The sequence below is a fragment of the Malaclemys terrapin genome, chromosome 9, assembly GCF_027887155.1.
Source record: "Malaclemys terrapin pileata isolate rMalTer1 chromosome 9, rMalTer1.hap1, whole genome shotgun sequence".
NCBI lineage: Eukaryota > Metazoa > Chordata > Testudines > Emydidae > Malaclemys > Malaclemys terrapin.
This window is the reverse complement of record NC_071513.1, coordinates 40,623,419-40,640,956: the sequence shown is the minus strand read 5'-3', so window position 1 is coordinate 40,640,956 and position 17,538 is coordinate 40,623,419. Positions and strand designations below refer to the sequence as shown.

General features: G+C 43.4%; 1 long non-coding RNA gene across 2 annotated transcripts in view; it reads left to right on the top strand.

Annotated features, from left to right (window-relative positions):
- Positions 1–15,541, top strand: part of LOC128843708 (uncharacterized) — a 43,475-nt gene extending 27,934 nt beyond the window's left edge. For both annotated transcript variants that reach the window (XR_008446335.1, XR_008446334.1), the window contains 5 exons: positions 373–458; positions 6,493–6,843; positions 8,030–8,299; positions 9,235–9,391; positions 13,294–15,541. This is a non-coding gene — a long non-coding RNA (uncharacterized LOC128843708). The remainder of the gene's footprint in view (positions 1–372; positions 459–6,492; positions 6,844–8,029; positions 8,300–9,234; positions 9,392–13,293) is intronic.
- Positions 15,542–17,538: the final 1,997 nt, after the last annotated feature.

Here is a 17,538-nt window from a genome sequence, read left to right as displayed (position 1 = left end):
GGTAACTTTGGGAGACTATTACTGGTTATTGCTGCTGCAAAACAGAATTTCCCCAGGAGGTCATCAGATCCCCGGGAGCTCCACAATTCCTCTCCTGCCCTTTCTCCAACATCCTTCACAGCTCCGAATGTCCTATGTTGCATAAGATACTCCTTGACAGAGGAGAGCTACATGCAGCTCCTACCACAGCCTCTCCTTGGGTCAGCCCTAGAACAAGTAAAACCTTAACTCTATCCATGCCTGATGCTAACTGTGCAGCCTTCGCATTCTCCTATGGGAGGGATTCATATAGAACTGCAGGTCACGTGTAGTGATTGCATTGATCCTGTCATTACCGTGCGTGTTGCTGATTTTTACTGTATGTTTCTACAGGGTCCTGCTGGCATTGTCCCAAAACGTTACCTGCTAATGCAGACCTCCTCACCAGGATGATTACAGAATGATGAGCCGGTGCCTGAGTATGTATAAATTCCTTCCAGTACCGAAACATGTCTAAGAATAGTATTAGTTGGACACTGAAATGCGTGTGAGTCTCTTTTGTCAGGTTTTATACAGCTCTTATATCTTATATCGAAAGTACCCCATGTACTTCACTGAGTAGCGGCACTGGGGGCTTGAATCTCAGCCATTCCATTCCTGCACTCAAGGCAGGAAGTAGAGAATATTGGAGGTTCTGAGCCCTTTTTGCAACCCTTGTATTCTGGAGCAGCCAGGACCTGTCTGACCCCTTGTGTAATCTAGATTAGCCTTAGGGCTGCTCCAATTTATGCTCTGCTTCCCATGGCCCACAAGGCCTGAGAAAGCCAAAAATAGCAGCAGTGCAGGGCAGTTTGGCCATGGTCCTTTTCAATCCCAACAGTAGTAGCGTCAATGTGGTGGCACAGGCTTCACCATGTACTAACAACCTGAATATATACCTCAGCTTGTACTCAGGCAGCTAGCCTGTGCCACCGTGTCTTCACTACCATTGTTACCCATGTTAGCTAATTTAAAGCTAGCACTGGTATTTGTAAATTCCATGGCCAGAAGGGACCATTGTGATCATCTAGTCTGACCTTCTATATAACACAGGCCAGAGAACTGCCCCAAAATAATTCCTAGAGCAGAGCTTTTAGAAAAACATCATCCAATTTTTATTTTAAAATTGCCACAGATGGAGAATCCACCACGACCCTTGGTACATTGTTCCAGCGGTTAATTACTTCATGGTTAAATATTTATACTGTATTTCCAATTTGAATTTGTCTAGCTTCAACTTACCGTTCTCTGCTAGATTGAAGAGCCCATTATCAAATATTTTTCCCCTATAGCTGCTTATAGATATGATCAAGTCCCCCCTTAACCTCTTCTATAAGCTGACTGTATTGAGCTCCTTGAGCCTATCACTATGAGGCATGATTTCTAATGCCTATCTGTGCTACAATCGCACCCTCATGTTGCAGTGCAGATATACCCAGAGCCCTCACTCCAGCTGTACATTGGCTGTGGAGATCCTCAGCATGAAGAGTATCTCAGGGACTCATTTCCACTCCATTTAAGGCCACCTTAAGCTGCCAGAACAGCACAAAGCGACCTACGTGAGAGTGAGAATCAGGATCTGCTGGTGCAGCCTCTGTAAACATTATATTCTCTGCAATACTGTAACAGATTTAGTTACCAATCTGTCTGAGACATCAGTTGATCAGGCTGATGCTTTAGGAACTTTTGGGGAGGAGATGATGAAGCACACACCAAGTGTCTAAATTTTAAAGCTTTATTGATAAAATAATTAAATAACAGGAGAGAGTGCTGGGACTGTTTTTACGTCACTCAGGGGAAGAAAGAAAGTGTTAATGCCCCCAGGCCTTAACCCACTTTTATACTTACACCCGCACTACCCAGACTGGCCAAGTCTGGGTGTAATGTCAGAAGAAGAGAAGAGGAAAGGTGGATGGGCACGCTGTCCTGGGCCCAGGTCGTCCAAGAATTTGTAGTGCTTTTCAAGTTGCTCCAGCTCTCAGGAGGGTTTTAAGTCCTGGGCTTCTTTGGGGGTATTTTCGTTTAGGGCCCTCTGTTCCTGGTGCTTTTTTGTCCCAGTCCAAACATGCTTGCTATGGTCTCTTTCCCTTTCCCAAAACATTCCAGCTTCAGGGACACCTGACTGGCTCCCCCTCTTGTTGTCTTGTTTGTGTTTTTAGACTTTGCAGCCCTGGGCTTTTTTTTTAAAAAAAAAATTATTAATTTTTTTTTTTGCTGGTTTTGCTTGCCTCGCTTCTTATGGGCTGGCTCTGCAGGTCTGTGTCTGTTCAGTTAAGAATCTTCCTTTCTCACAGTTGCTCAGGCAACTTTTAAGCCCCCGTCTTTCTCGTCTGTCAGCCAAGTCTCGGCTACGAGCAGTGTCCTTGGGCGGAGACCAGCGTCTTCTTTTTGAAGTGAGCTTGCTAGCTGCAGTGTTCAGTTAACCCGTTCTTTGCTCTCTTTCTCCTCTTCTTTTGGCCTCTCGTACCTGCAAAGGAAACTTCCACTCTTCACTCATACACCTTTGACCCTCCCCAAAATGCTTTGCGATGCTTGCAACAGTGTTAGCAATATACAGTGCTGATCTACCTTCCCAGGGGACTCCCTAAAGGGAGGGGACCATTGGGTTGTGACATTAGCTCAAGCCCAGCCTTAGGCACTGTGATGTTCCTCTCTGGTGTTATCCAGACCGGTGATCTGCTAGGTCAATCTGGGAGCCAGCCTTACCCTGCTCTGCTATGAGAACCCCCACTCCTGGGCTGTTCACACACAGCCTCTGGCATGTAAGCTGCTCCCAGCTACTTGCAACCGAATGACACTAGCCAATATCTCCTGTCCCAGACACAACCCTAGGAACCTCCCTCTTGCAGTGTCCAGTTATACCTGTTGGATGCTGCAACCTTATATGAGTTTGTCAATTTAACAAAGAAATTGATATGTACCAGGCTTGTTATCCCAAGGGGAGTTTCTGACACACTTCAAACCAAACATACTGCTTCAGGTAGAATAAACAAACAGATTTATTAACTATAAAGATAGATTTTAAGTGATTATAAGTCAAAACATAGCAAGTTGGATTTGGTCAAATGAAATAAAAGCAAAATGTATTCTAAGCTGATCTTAACACTTTCAGTGCCCTTACATACTTAGAATCTTCTCACCGCAGGCTGGCTGGTTGCTCTTCAGCCAGACTCTCCCCTTTGATCAGCACTTCAGTTGCTTGGTGGTGGTGTCTGTAGATGTAGGTGAAAGAGAGAGAGCATGGCAAACATCTCTCCCTTTTATCATGTCCTTTCTTCCCTCTCGGCTCCCCCCCCCTTCAAAGTCAGGGGAGCATTACCTCATCGCAGTCCCATAATGACCAAAGGATGCGGGGGTGGGGTGACTCTCGAGAGAGTCCAACAGATTCTTTTGTTGCTGCCTAGGCCAGCATCCTTTGTTCCTGTGAGGTTGGGCTGGGTTTGTCCCATACATGCCCTGACCAGGTGTGAATTGCCTCTCTACTCTTAGAGGGTTTTTGCCTGGGCTTATTTTAAGCTATGCGGATACATTTTCAGCCTCATAACTACATACATGAAATTATAACCTATAAAATTACTATAAAATTACTGTAACAACAATGCTCAGTGCATCATGAGCCTTCCGAAGACACCTGACATGACAAACTTTGCATTGGATACCACATAAACATTTTACAAGGATGAACATGAGGGTGCTGGGTGTTCCCACGAGGTACAGAGTATCACAGGCACTCCACTGTTTTACTGAGCGATAACACTGATGAGACTTACCTGGGTATTAAGAACATAAGAACGGCCATACTGGGTCAGACCAATGATGCATCTAGCCCAGTATCATGTCTTCTCACAGTGGCCAATGCACCACTGGAATTGTAGGTGAATAATTACTACCACTTGATCTGGGACTCCAAATTTTGGCTCTCTCGGGGTACATTTTGACCCAAGGCTAGCCCCGAGTGCCTGCAAAAAATGCTGGGTGGAGAGTACTTGAGAGAGAAGTCCTCAGTTTGTTCAGTGAGGGCCTTATTCACTAGTGCTCTCTGGCCTGCAAACTGGGCACAAAGCAGCTGACCAGATGAATCCTCTCCCCACTATCCATTCTGGTAAGGGGCCTGCCTGGCAGGCGCAGAGGTAGCTTTATTAACTCTGCACTCCCTTTGGTGGAGCTCCCAGAAGAATGAGTAAGAGGAGGTGTGGCTGCAGCATCCCTATGTTTTGGCTAGTCCCAGTTTGTAGCCAGGCCTATGGCAGACAGGATACAAGTTAGAGTAACCCTGAGGATTACCCTTAGCTACCCTGAGAGTTGAACTGGCCCCTCAAAATGAGGCCTACAGTGAGCACAGGATGGGGAACAGCAGCAATGAAATCTTTCTACATTAGCCCTTGCCAACATGCCCCAACACTGTCAGGATGCACCACTTCTATGCCTGTTCCATTCTTGGCCACCCTTCTGAGGCTGCGAGCCTCTGAGATGAGATGGCTGAGTGGTAAAGGCAATGAACTGTTAATCCCCTGTTCTCTGCATGTATGGTGCTGAATCTTCTATTTTACCAGTGGAACAACTTGCCAAGGGCTGCGGGAGATGCGCCAGGACTGGCAATTTTCAAATCAAGATTGGGTGGTTTTTTTCTAAAAATAGATGCTCTAGTTCAACCAGGAATTATTTCAGGGAAGTCTTAGGCCCTGTGCTATACCCCAGGTCAGCTGAGATGATCAGTGATCCCTTCTGGCCTAACCATCTATGAAACAAGAGTGCCAGTTGCAACTGGAGATGGGTTATACAAGCTACACAATTGCAGATACAGGTTCAGATTTCAACTCCCTCCCCTGCCCACATCACTAGAGTCCAGGGATGTCTGAATTTGGGATTCTGGCTCAAGCCTCTCTAAGGATACGTCCAAACTTACGGCAGTGTGTAGAGTACATTCACTGCACATACACCTAGTTCAGCTATAAATAACTGTGTAGATGGTTAGGCACTGCTTAGGCGAGCAGAGATGAGACCCGGTGGGTAGATACCCTACATGTCTCTCTGCATATCCAAGTCGTACCTCCTCCATCTATGCAGCAGTGTCCCCCATATGCTCACCGCCTGAGGCTTTCACCCACTGCAGAGAGCTGCCAGAACATTTCTCTGGTGCCTCCCCTCTGCCAGAGCCTTTCACTGCCACATGTAGCTATACACCGTAGCGTGAATGCAGCCTGCTTGTCACTGTGGCATGTAACTACACATACCATACACGCCGCCAGCGTAGATGAGGCCTAATTGTGATCCAGCCACGGGTCCAGTAGGAAATGGACAGAGAGCACCAACTGCTTAAACATATGCCACCCAACCGCCACCAGAGAGGTTAATGTTTCATCACAACCTTTCTAGGCCAGATACACATTAAGGTCCCTGAGGAACAGGTCCCCCATTACCATTCCCCAGGCCTAGTGTGACAGATTTTCGTTACCAATCTGCCTGGAGCATCAGTTCATCAGGCTGACGCCACAGGCTCGTTTGGGGAGGAGATGACAAAATGCATCACGTGTCTAGATTTTAAAGCTTTATTAATAAAATAATAAAATAACAGCAGAGAGTGTTGGGAACGCTCCCACATCACTCAGGGGAAGAAAGAAAGCATTAGAGCCCCAAGCCCTAACCCACTTTCATACTCACACACGCACTACCCCAAGCTGGCCAGGCTTGGGTGTAACGTAAGAAGAAGAGGGGGGAAGGATGGACGGGAGTGCTGTCCTGGGCCCAGGGCATCCAAGAATCTGCTGTGTTCTCCAAGTTGCTCCAGCTCTCAGGAGGGTTTTAAGTCCTGGGCATCTTTGGGGGTGTTTTCGTCCAGAGCCCTCTGTTCCTGATGCTCTTTACACCAGTCCAAACAGGCTTGCTATGGTCTCTTTCCCTTTCCCAAAACATTCTGCCTTCAGGGTCGTCTGACTCGGCTCTTCCTCTTGTTGTGTCGCCAGTGTTTTCAGACTGGCAGCCCGGGGCTTTGTTTTCCCCTCCACTGGCTCTGCTGTCCGGCAGGTGCAGATTAGTGTAGTTGGTTTCCCATGGCCACTTGGGCAGTTTTCAAGCCCCTGTCTTTCTCGGCTGTTGGCCAAGTCTTGGCTGTGAGCAATGTCCTTGAGTGGAGGCCAGCATCTTATCTTCAGACTGAGCATGTCAGCTGCAGAGTTGAGTTCATCCATTCTCTGATCTCTTTTTCCTTCCCCCCTCTCTTGGCCTCTTGTACTCCTGCAAAGGAATCTTCCATTCCCCACTCACACACCTTTGACCCTCCCCAAAATGGTTTGTGATGCTTGCAACAGCGTTAGCTACATACAATGCTGATCTGCCTTCCCCGGCGACTTCCTGAGGGAGGGGGCCATTGGGGTGTGACACTAGATCCCCAAATGAACATGGTTTCATAGATCTGGGATAAATACTGCATAAGACTGACTAGCCTGGCTCTTGCTATCTTCCCTTTCTCTCTAGTGCTGCTGCTGGTTTCCCACTGGGCTCCAAAAACAGCAGAAGCCCAAGAACATAGAACCGTTGGTATGGGCTCTTCAGCGCTGCTGACTGCATTGCCCACCAATGACCAAACAGTCATAGAACATATACAGTGGGAATACATAAGTAGTGCCACAATTCCCAATATTGTGGATTACTATAGAACTGGAAGAAAACTTATGATCTATAAACCTTATGAAGACAGAGTGATTTTCTATTCATCCAACGGCTCCCTCTTGTTGAAAAACGTACAAGAGACAGACAGCGGGACCTAGAGAGCTACCGTCAATTTGAACAAAATTGAAGCCAGGCAAACTACACTGCTAGTCTTAGGTAAGTGAAAGAGCAGAAGTATTTATAAAGCAGTACATTAAAACAGCTGGCAGCACACACAAAAAAATTTGTACTGAATAGATCGCACCAATGTGAATGGAGGTTGTGCATGTACACATTTCAAGGAAGCAGCTGCACAACCTGTTGACCACAAACAGCCTTGAAGTCATTTATAAAGAAAAACACTTACCCCTGTAATGCTGAACAAGGATCCATTACGCTTGACAAGGGGATGACATTTCTAAAAAAAATCAAAAATAAGGCTGGATATCAGAGGGAAAAAAGTTTTTATTATGAGATCTGTTCACTCTATTCAGTCAATTCTGACACTACAGGAAAAATGCCAACTCTCATATCACTACCATTATTTTCTTGGCGGTCTCCCATGAAAGCCATCCTAACTTGACCCTGATTAACTTATGAAAGCACAACCCAAGATGGTGTGGCTGAAGAACAGAGAGATTCTGGTTCTAGCCACACTATATGTGTGCAGTTTAACCTGAGCAAGAAATAGCAATTTTGATTTCACTGAGTTGCACATTAAGGTTTGCAGCATGTAGTTATAACTTCCTTTATTCTTGCATATGACACTGAGAAATAGTCTTCCAAAAGTGGTGGAGATTCCATCCCTGGTGAACGATATAACAACTAGACTGGAGAACGTACTGAACTATATTGTAGGGAACAGCCCTACACTGATCTCTAAGAATTGATTGACTAGGTTATTTATGATTCAATAAGGACCATATCATTTGAGAACAAAAAAATTCTAGGTGGGTTAGAGCAAAGGAGTAAGGAGACAAACAAAAATTAGAAAGGTTGAAAGATAGTGATGTTAAAAAATACCAAAACCAACAACCTTCCTCAAGACTGAGTATCTCAAAACTCCTGTACTGAGGATTACCTAGGCTATGAAAGTTTAGATGTGAATGAATAGAATTTGGCTTTTGATGTCTACTGAGCTACTAATCAGCTTACATCACTGCATGTTAGAAGAGGATTTCACAAGTTTTAAACATATACCGTTCTATCATATAGATAAGTAGATTTAATTGATTGATTTAGGTGCCTGAATATGGACATTAAATGCCTAACTTTAGATACCCCAGTGTGTACATTTCAACCAGGAGTTTTACATGTGTATAATATCATTCTGTCCTTCCTTCCCCCACCTCCCCACACACAGAGCCTGTGTCCAAAGCCCATCTACAGATAAATTCTACTGTGGCAGGTTCATCCATTGAATTATCCTGCAAGGTGCCAGTTGGCAAAATGCAAGCTATTGATTGGAAGAAAGATGGGAAGCCCGTACCCAAGAACAGATGTTACCAGTTCTCTGAAAACTTCAGTGTTTTGTACATACCAGAAGTGCAGAAATCAGATTGTGGATCATTTTCCTGCAATGCCAGCAATGATATAAGCTGGCAGAAAACCTCAGTGAATTTGACCATTGAAGGTAAGTGTTGTATGAGCACCTTCAACTGCAGACACTTGCCATGCCTAGTGCCAAACTGATGCTTAGCAGTGCCACATGTAACACTCTGCCGGTTGCAGATTAGATTAAGAAATGAAAATGCTAATCTCGCATATTCTTCTCCCCCTTTCACAGTTCCTAGGCTTAATTCAATTAAGCATCCATGCAAACAACACAACCTTAGAAAGTAAAACTGCATACAGTGATGTTAGAAGATCCTCCTTGGATAACGTTACAAGTCTTTTGCTATATGGTAACAACACTGCATACAGAAGGCCTGATTCACTTCTGCATGATGCCAGTTTTGAAACCGCATGTAACTCCTCTGAAATCAATGAGTTACCCCAACACAAAACTGGAGCACTGCAATGGTGAATCAGGCCCAGCGAAACATACATGTTGATGTTCCTCTGACTTATGCAAGGGCTCATACAGACAGTCCCAGGAAGAATGGAAGTCTGTGTGAAAGTGAAATGAATTATATTAAAGAAATAGAATGAATTAAAGAATGCTGTATGTACCTTTAAGTAGAAATGAGAAATGCTGCAAGCCAGGGGGGCAGGAACGCAGGCATTAACTGCTTAATTTGCCACTTAAGGGCAATTGGTGAAGCATTAATCTTAGATCGATAAGAGTTAACAAGGAAGCAGGATATGCATATTGTGCTCCACGCATATTTTACAATTTTGCTCTCTCTGTCCCTTTGTTTAGTTCGCACCCTTTTATCTGTATAAATAAGACTGTTTGAATCTTGCATGGAGGCTCACGTTATCTGAATGTATTAGCAGAGCGCTGTGCTAATAAAACAGAGTGGTCTGACAAACTATGAGTCCTGAGTCTAACTTTGACAATTTGGAGGTTCCACCGAGATGGCAACCCTCTTCACTGGGGCTTGTGATTCCTGACCATTTTTGTAGGATGACCGTGGTAGCCGGCACCTGGGCATTTGACCTGAGCGATCCTCCTCCTGAATGGAAGGGTGCACGACCACAGTGAGGTCTACACCATCGAACCTGTTGGTTCCCACTCTGTTCTGGTAGGGATCCCAGGATCTGACATCAGGAATCTGGTCAGGTAATTATTTCTGTGTTTTGTCAGGACTGAGGACCACTCTGTGTCTATCCGTCCTCCTGTGGAGTGTTTGAGTCTGGGTGCCATCTCCGTCCAGGGATCGGCTGACCCAGGGGTTCCTGTCCCCGTGGTCTGAGTGAGTGAAATCTGCACAATCGCAGCGGCACCGCACCTTGGGTAAAACCCTTGGTGTGAAAGCAAGGGCGATTGAGTCAGTAGCCTGTGGGCTCCTTTTGTGTGTTGCACCGGGCATCGCTCTGACGAACCCGAATTTCCTTCTTGTGTGATTGGTGTGTGTAAAGTCCTCCTTTATTGGTAACCAGACGTCTAAGTCGGGACAGTTCCCTAAAGGAACGCCGGCTCAGTTTTAGGAAGGGTCCGGACTCCTGTAAATTTCTGGAAAAATGGTCTAGGCTAACTAAGGGAGATCCCAAAACTCAGTGGCCACTGTTAAAACCTTGGAACAAGGACCGAGTGGACATCTTAAAAAACAAACTCGGCCAGCCTAAAACTAAATTGGCTAAAGGAGAGGTTAATTGTTTCATGCAGTGGTGGGAAGAGGCAAATCGTAGGTGGACAAAATCAAAACTCGCCTCTCTCAAATATTCAAATAATAAATTAAAAGCTTTATTAAAAGCCTCCTCTCCAACCACCAGACTGAGCGCTCCTCTTCACCCTGTTCTCTGACAAAAACAAAAACAAAAAAAACAACCCCGGATCGATCCCAACTCCCTTCATACTCCCCTCTCATTGTAAAAAGGATAAAATGCCCCTTGTTCTGTTCCCCTTCATTGTCTGCCTCAGAAACTGATTCTTTAGTGTTCCATTACCAATTCAGCAAGAAGGGTGGGCTCCTCAACTAGCCCCCACCCTTCCTGCTCCCTTTCCTTAAGCATTTCTTTCAAAATTGTGAAATGACCACAATATCACTCACAAAAATGGTTCATTGGAAAAAGCAGGATTGGGCCCAGGCAAGCAACAGATAAAGAAACTAAAAAAAAAAAAAAGCACAGGTTGGAAGTCCTAAAGGCATAGTGTCAGGAGTAAGTGCAAGTATGAACCCTGGAACAATACTTAAAATGGTGAAATCTGAGTTGATAAAACTGTCATTTTGGGAAATAAACAAGTGATTTAAGGAAAGAGAGTGAAAAGTTAACTCTACAGAGGCTGGAGAGAATTAAACAGTTAAACTTTGTGAAAATGTTAAAAAGGATCTTGTTAAAAGAATTCTTGGTTTCTTTGCAGCCATTCTAAAGGAAAAGTGGGCCCTTTTCCAGAGGAATGTCTGTAAATAATCCAGGTAAAGAGACTATCTAATTAAAATCATTTGACTATGGACAATTGAGTCAAATTTGCTAAAAGAACATAGGGGGGGTTCTATTGGAACTTAACTGCCCCAAATGTATAAAGGTGATGTAATCTATGTACAGCTATGTAAAAACAAAGCAGTGTAAAAGGGATGTTAAGGGAGAGAAAATGTGTATGTATCTGTCTGTCTGTGGGAATATGTGAGGTTTGTAAAACTCCTGTTTTGTAAGTTTAAGATAAATTGGTTTTGTTTTGCTTATAATGCCACTAAAAATCCATTTGACTCTTTAATTCAAAGTTGCAAAACTGACAGACCTTTTTGCCAGACACAGGTAATCAGTGTTGGTTGACTTTGAGATTTGGTATTTAACCCTTAAGGGGTAACTTGATTCTTTACAAAATTTAAATGTTTTCAAATAAAGATCAAGTCATGACTGCAGCAGGACAGTCAAAATCAGAAAAATAGGGAGAGATTCTGGATTCTGTTTGTTTGTTTTTGTAACAAAATAGCAAATGAAAGCTGTAGGAAAAGAATAAAGACAGTGGCCCTCTGAAGCAACAGCAGGGGTGAGGTGCACAAAACAAAAAGAAGTAATGTTAGAAACACTGAGCCTTAAAATGGTTCTGTGTAATCAGACTGTCACTTTGATAAGGGTACATAAAACTCTGTAAGAACAAAAGAAACAGTTACACCTTATGTAAAAATGAATATGGCTAATGTTTTAAAAGTTAAAGTATAGAACGAATGTGCAGACATGTGCAGTGTATATTATAGAGGGGGTAAAAGAAATGCAAACAAAACATGCTACTTAATTAAAATCCTATTAGGGCTCCAAAGGAGCCACAATAGACTGTGTTTTCTTTTTCAGATCTGTGTGTGTTTTGGAAGCAAGAGTTAAAAGTAATCAAAACTCTGGTAAATGTTAATTGTGTTCCTTTTAAGACAGAGTCTCTGAGCTCTGCTAATGGTTTTGAATCCAAAAGCCAAGCCTGTGTGGATGCAAATTATCTAACTGATAAAGGAAGTGAGAGAACTGCCAGCACAAAGAAGTTGCAGATAAAGAACATACCTGGTCAACAAACAAATTGTCTAAATAAAAGGCACGGTATAACAAGATACCTTTAATTAAAATAAATTTAATGTTAATAAGTACCCCTGTAACAATGTATAGTGTGTATGATTTTTGAAGAAAAAAAAAAATCCTTTATGGTAATGATGGTTTTCAGCTGTTACCTGTGAACAAACTTAAAGCTTAATACAGCAGGAAAGACATTGTAACCTTGGTCTGCTGTAAAGGGAAAACTGAGGTACACCACCTCATGGATTTAATGACTGAACAGTGGGATAATTTCCCCCTAACTCTTAAAAGATAGAAGCCATTAAAACCTGGCCTGCCTATAGAACAAAAACACAGGAAAATATGGAGGTAATTCCTCTTGTTTTACCTGCAATCAGCAAGGGTATTTGTAAAAGAAAGGAATATTTTAAGCAATAATGAATGCCACCCCAAAAGGGGTAGAAAAATGTTATTTTTGTCTTTCAGAAAAAGCTAATATCAGCTACAGGACAACCTAATAAGAAACAAATAAAAGTGGGTATGCTTATCCATGCCTGTTGCTCCAAAGCCCTGTAGTAAAGACATCTCACTAGGATCCTGTATGTGGGATAAAATGAATAATGAGACCAAAGTACGGTATAATGGGCTATGTGTATGTGTTAATTCTTGGGGGGGAAAGTGTTTTAAAAGAATGGAAGTGTTAGCAACCTTCCAATAGACAAATGTAAATGTAATGTAAGTAATGTGTTTACAAAAGGTAAAAAGGTAACATAGTTCCTAAAACAAACAAAAGGGCAATGTGGGAAACCGAACCATTCATATTATACATGCAAATGGCAACATGTTAAGAATTGCCACGGCAGAAAGACATAACAGCTTACCATTGGTATAATATATTTTCTGAATGGTCTCCCACAACTACTGGCGTACTAATGTTACTAACCCTAATTGTTTTTGATTTTAAATTGTATGTGTTTAATTGTAACGTCTGAAATGTGCTGTTGGATAAAACAAATGTATGCAAAGCTAGAGCCATAGGCCCAAATCACCTCCCAGTATTTTCTATTACGTGGACTAAATAAGAAGTGACACTGGCAATTAATAATCTTAGTGTCAAAAGGGGGATATGTAGGAGCAGGATTTTATAATGTCCCATAAGAATTAATGTATGATTTGATTTCATCCCCGTCAGCCACCCTTTTTGAATAGCAGAAAGGAATGACAGACCAGAACAATCCTTGACTGATTATGGTCACCCTTTTGTTTTAGAATAAGTTATAATGTCTACTATGGTTTCCTATATGTATTACAAAGTAGGCCTCTAGTTAAATATACATTTCTTTGTTTTAAGGTTTAGTAAGTAAGAAACAGGATTCTCTATTGTGTCTATGTTAAGTAGATTAGAGGAACATTGAAGGCCTGGGTCTCAATGTAAATTGTCTTGGTTATTGCTTGTAAAACTTAGCAAGGTTTAATTTGCAATGCCTTTTTGCTCCATATAAAATACTACTGTTTGTATTCTCAATCTGTGTGAATAAGGAATGTATGCATCAGGAAAAGATAAGGTGTGAAGGCCATTGTTATAGCCAGAGTCAAGGAAGAAGAAGTAAAGAGACTTAAAGGACATCAAAGAATCATCAGGTACTGCTTACTATCCAGATGGCTGTTTAAACTGTCTGGCATCACAGCGTGCATACATGCTTCACAGTGTAAGAAGGCACCCCCCAGCAAACCAATCACCTCAGGACCACGCAGAGTCAATTTTGACTCCAGAAGAAGACATAGAGGAACAGCCTGCAATACCTTACCATCTACGCTCTTGTAAGGGTTGCCAGAAGCAGACAAGGACCTAAAGCAAGGCCCAAAAAGAAGCAGTAGTGAGCCTAGCGCCTGCTGCCTGGTGGATGTAAAACTGTGACTGCGGTTCCCTCAGTCAAGGTTGTCAGAACCGGAAGGGCCTTGCCTCCAACATGAGCCTCTGGTGGCGCCTGTTCCTCGGCTGCTGGTGTCTTAAGGTCTGGGGAGTCCACAATGACAATTCTTTTATCCAGCAGCAAGTGTGGATAGCTCAGACTCTTAATATTTCTAATTGCTGGGTCTGCAGCCACATCCCAGCTCACTCTCAAGCTGGTGTTCCTGTCCTGGCAATCCTACTCAATTCCCCAGACCTCACTGGAGGACCTCGTCCGTTTAACAAAACATGGAACAATAATGACACTTGGGAAGCAGTGGGAATAAATGTATCTAAATGGATAAGTGTGGTGGAGGGAAAAGGTCATTGGTGTTGAGTGTGTAATGGATAGGGCTGGATCTGGGAAAAAGCCGTTGCCTTCAGCATATTGTGGCCAATGATGTATGGGATTATTCAAACAAAACTAAAGAGTGGCGGGCCGGGTACGGGGATATGAATTTTTCTCGACCTGGGATCAAACAGAAAAATCAATCTCATGTTCCCCCTACAGTAACCTTAGTGAAAACAATACAATCTTTCAATGCCATGCAAATAACACCACTTCTCGTAAGGAGAATTACCCTGTGCCCTTCAGAGGATATTACTCCTCCTTTGCAGGCACCTATGTGACAAATGGGTGCAACCGACCCTTCCCAGCCTTAATAGGCCATCATTGGGTTTGTGGGACCAAAGCTTATAATGTGTTACCAGCTAACTGGTCAGGTATCTGTTATCCCGCCCGACTCTTCCCACAATTCCGAGTGCTAGGGTCCTTCCCACGAGAACGCCTTCGTAATTTCAGGCGAAGAAGAAGGGACTTATCAGATGCCCAATGGTATGTAAATAACATAAGCCCCTTGACCTGGGAAGAGGCCATTGGCGGTTCCCTTATCCCACTTGGGGGAGTAATACACCATGCAAAAAGCCTCCTAAGGTTACAAGCAGTAGTTGAAATAATGGCAAATGAAACCGGAGAGAGTTTAAAGACCCTGGCCAAAGAAACAGGGGCGATCCGACAGATGGCCCTCCAAAACCGTCAGGCATTGGACATAGTGCTGGTGGCCAAAGGAGGGACCTGTGCTCTCATTGGAAAAGAATGTTGTGTGTTCATACCTGACGACACCAATGAGGTAATAGATCGCGCTAGTCACTTAGAACAAATTGCATATCTTCCCCATGAAGAGCCAAGTTCTTTATGGAAGTGGCTAAGTAACCTATTCAATTTCTCTGGCATAGGAAACTGGTTGTTTCAGGGAGCCCTGACTATCCTGTGTGGAATCCTAATGATTTTTGTATGTTTTCAGTTAATCTCCTGTTGTATCCAGAATTGTGTAAGGTTTGCCACCCAAGTGACTGCCCCAAAACAGAGTGCTAATATGATGATGTTAAATATCACTGATGAACGAAGAGATAAAGAACTATTAATATGTGGAACCCAGTAATTGTTGGTCTTTGCGTAAGCTTGACCAAAAGGAGGGATTGTGAAAGTGAAATGAATTATATTAAAGAAATAGAATGAATTAAAGAATGCTGTATGTACCTTTAAGTAGAAATGAGAAATGCTGCAAGCCAGGGGGGCAGGAAAGCAGACATTAACTGCTTAACTTGCCACTTAAGGGCAATTGGTGAAGCATTAGTCTTAGATCGATAAGAGTTAACAAGGAAGCAGGATATGCATATTGTGCTCCATGCATATTTTACAATTTTGCTCTCTCTGTCCCTTTGTTTAGTTCGCACCCTTTTATCTGTATAAATAAGACTGTTTGAATCTTGCATGGAGGCTCACATTATCTGAATGTATTAGCAGAGCGCTGTGCTAATAAAACAGAGTGGTCTGACAAACTATGAGTCCTGAGTCTAACTTTGACACCATGCAAAAGTCAAAAGAAATTTTAAGGCAACCACAGCAGATGCGAGCAAACAATAGGACTATAATTTATACACAGAGTGAGATTTCCAGAGTCACATAAAGGATTTAGATGGCCAGATCCCCTTAATTTGGGTGTCTGAAAATCTCAGCCTAAATACAACCCCAGACCCCAACTGATCTAGCCTATTTCCACACCGCTCCCTCAAGTCATAACTTACTGTTTTCCTCCTGTCTTCTCTTCTCCTCTCTCCCGTCTTTCTCTTCGGCTTGCAGTGGAGCACTAGATCTGCAGACTTGTGGCTCTCTCTCTGATTTCCAACGCCCAGCCTTAGCATTGTGTGTTTCTCTGCACTGACTCAAACAACAGTGCTGCCAGGAAGCAGGGAGGGGAAGCAAGGGGCTCCAGATTCAATGCAGAGGGAAAGGGCCCGATAGCTATCTGGATCCTGGGTTGGGGTGGGAGCAGAGCTGCATGATCACGGGTGAAGAATGTGTAGGGGGGCAAATCCCAGTTCCCCCAAAGAATAATTTGGGAAAACCCTGAATCTTAGTGGAGATTTCCTCCCTCCAGGCTGATTTTCACAGGTATCTCTGGGGGAGCAGCCTGTGGACTTTATGGGCTAAGTCTCTACAAAACCAATTTTATCAATGAAGTCTCTCACACTGATAGCACAGAAGAGTTAGGGTGTCAAGTTGGATAGCTGATAGTAGGGTATACACAGGGGAACTGGATGAACCTTTGCTTGATTCAGTTCTACAGTCTCAATTCCATGCCCAAACAGAAGAATATGACCCAGTCCAGATTATTCAATTTGGTCAAAGATCAACATGAAGATACATAAATAAGGTACTTTTTATTGAATGAGGTTATATGACTGGTTGTCTGCGATAGCAGGAGATGGGACTCAGTGATCCAGGAGGTCCCTCCCAGTCTTATGTTTATGAGAAGAGCTCTCCAACTGGAGCAGAGGTGAATTTGCTTAATCCCACCACAACGTTTGTGGAAGGTACTGTAGAGATACCTTTTTGATTGCACAGAACAGACAGAACTCAAAGTCAACCTGCCAACCAGACTAGAGCCTTGACTTCTCGTCTATGCTAGACACCAAAGACTCCCAAGTGATATTTGCTCTCTGCAGGTACCTTTCTTTACTATTTGACTGTGCAGACTGTAAGGCAAGATATGATTGAGAGTCACAGATGTGATCACACTTCCAGGACATGGGGCAGAATGTAGCTCACATGCATCCTATTGCAGCATTTTCTTTTTTCCTAAAGAAAGGGAAAGAAGCAATGGAGAGGAGGAATGGGTTTGCCTGAATCATCCGTGTCTCCGCAGAACAGAACACGAGGAGTTAAAGTGATGTAAAATAGTATTGAAGGTTAGAGCCCTGCAGAAGAGCTCTGAGAGAAACATCCCTCCATGAGTGTGAGCTTGTCTACATTAGAAATTGTATCACTTTAACTATATTGATATAGTTGGAGCAATACACTTCCCCTAGTGTGGATGCAGTTATATTTGAATAAAGGTGGGGAATTGATATATGGGGAATATGCCATATGGGGAATTGCTATACTGGCATGAGACTTAGCCTATACTGTACTACTGAATTTTACTGGCATAGCTATGTCATCTAGCAGTGGGGTGGGGTGGGGTGGGGGGGGAAAGTAGGGGGAAATCACACCCCTTTGCCAACATAGCTATGCTGGCAAAATCCCCATTGGGCACAACCATGATAACAGAAGAGTGCTTCTGTCAGCTTAGCTAATGTCATTTGGGGACGTGATTTAGCTCTGCTGGCAGAAAAACTCCTTCAGCCATCTTACACCGCTTCTCCAGTAGGGGGCTTGGCCAGCATAGTGATACTGGTATAGCTGTGCCAGCAGAACATTTGTAGTGTAGACAAGCTCTCAGTCACCTTTATACCAGTAAGACTGCACCCAGCACTAAGGCCTGGTCTAC